The following is a 1893-nucleotide window of genomic DNA, read 5'->3' on the forward strand; positions in this document are numbered from 1 at the left end:
TGAGAAGCTTTGGCAGACAGCTAAAATAATTCCTGAACTGTTTGAAGAGGGAATGAAATTCTACAGGAAATTAATGGTCGAGGATCACCGCCAGTGAGACGCAGAGGAGAAATTGCCCAAAGTAAAAGAAAACATCAGGCACAAAACTGCAGAGCTGCAGACCTATAAAAAGGTAGCCAGAGAGCTTGAAGAAAAATTGGAGAGAACCAAACTTAATCACCAAAGGGAGATTATTTCCTATGAGAAGAAAGCTCACTTTAATTGGTTGGAGGCCCGGGATGCTGAAGAACAGCTGCAGTATCTTAGGCAAGTCAACGCCAACAGCAGACCAAAGGTAATGGAAATGGAGTTGGAATTGAAACTTTTAGAAGATCCAAATGCATTTGGGGTTTCAAATGCAGCATGTGGCAGGGAACATTTTCCATGTGGTCCCTCACCAGTGGCTCAACCTTCATGTGAAAGGAGAGTGTTCCTCTCTCCTATTGTGTTGGAAGGTCCACTCAGACCTCCACCTTTGCTTCAGCAGGGAGGAGGAAAAGACTCAAGAAGCCCCGATAATCTACTGGAGCATCACACTGGCAAGGAAAGAGGGGACTCGAGCTGTGATGGGCTGACTGGCCATCAAGGAGCACCTCCTGAGAATGGGTCCCTGTGTCCCCCACGCAAACAGGAGGAAAGGGTGATGGTCCCTCCATCAGGACAACCACTTACTGACCCAGCTCCTCCTGCACACAATTCAAATGTGCCTGTTGAAAGCAAGTCAAAGGTACAGTCAAAGGTCCCTGTACCCAGTGAGAAATGTCTGTTGACTGAGTGGTTTCCCCAGTCATCTTCCCCCAAGAGCTGGATGTCCCCCACTGTATCCACATGATCAAAGTGGAAGTGAGTATTTTGTAGGTCGATTCCACCTTGAAATCATCCTGCTACTGAACTTCTAAAACCAGGAGAAGAAACCAGGCGCAACATTAGCATCTTCTTCCAAAGTACTTTGGACTGCTCTCTCGTTTTCAATTTAAATTCCTGCTATTATCTACTCGTTATTCTTTACCTTTAATTGAAGATTAATAGAATTATAATTCTCAGAATAGTATTGTGTAGATGATTTAACTATGAATCGTATTATATTATTTCCATTATATTTTATTTAGATGGTATATTTTATTTTCATTTAAATCTAGATAGCATAAATGTTTTAATTTGATTATTTAATCCTCTATTACATAAACATTAATTGCAGTCTTACGTATGTAACTTGCAGTGGGGATATTTTAAACCCCATCAGCTTTGCCTTCATGCCAAGAATTATATTTACTATAATTGTAGACCAGAGAAAAAGAAAGATCTCTTTTGAAAATATTTTTGAATTCTGTCTCAGTTTCAGTTTAAATTACTACTGTTTTTAGTCATTAAATTTTACCTCAAAAAAAACTTCACCTCAAACTGAAGGTTAATAGAATTATAATTGTCAAGATGGTATTTTATAAATTTATGATTTAAATGCAAGTCTTTTTGCATATGATGAAGCAAATCAGTATGAATAAAGTCATGATACTGTAAACGCTTTCTAAAATATGTATTATTTCAATTCTACTTTATTTTCATTTAATTTGGACAGTATAACTATTTTAACTTGCTTATTTAATCCACTGTTGCAGAAATAATAATTGGAGTTTTATGGATGTAATCTTGTAGTGGGGATAGTTTAAACTCCAAAGTCTGTGTCTTTATGCCAAAAAATCTGTTTACTGTATTGTAGACCAATGTGAAAGTGATATCTCTTTTTAAGGTATTTTTGACTCTTTCATTTTCAGTTTAAATTAACTACTGTTATTTAGTCATTATACTTTATGTGAAATTGAAGCTTAATTGAATTATAACACACAAGATACTATT

At 36.8% G+C, this 1893-nt stretch overlaps 1 pseudogene; it reads left to right on the top strand.

The window, feature by feature from the left end:
* The first annotated feature begins 1509 nt into the window (after positions 1 to 1509).
* Positions 1510 to 1576, top strand: LOC141415268 (small nucleolar RNA Z39; annotated as a pseudogene).
* The last annotated feature ends 317 nt before the right edge of the window (positions 1577 to 1893 follow it).

The sequence above is a fragment of the Castor canadensis genome, chromosome 12 (genome assembly GCF_047511655.1).
Source record: "Castor canadensis chromosome 12, mCasCan1.hap1v2, whole genome shotgun sequence".
Classification (NCBI taxonomy): Eukaryota; Metazoa; Chordata; class Mammalia; order Rodentia; family Castoridae; genus Castor; species Castor canadensis.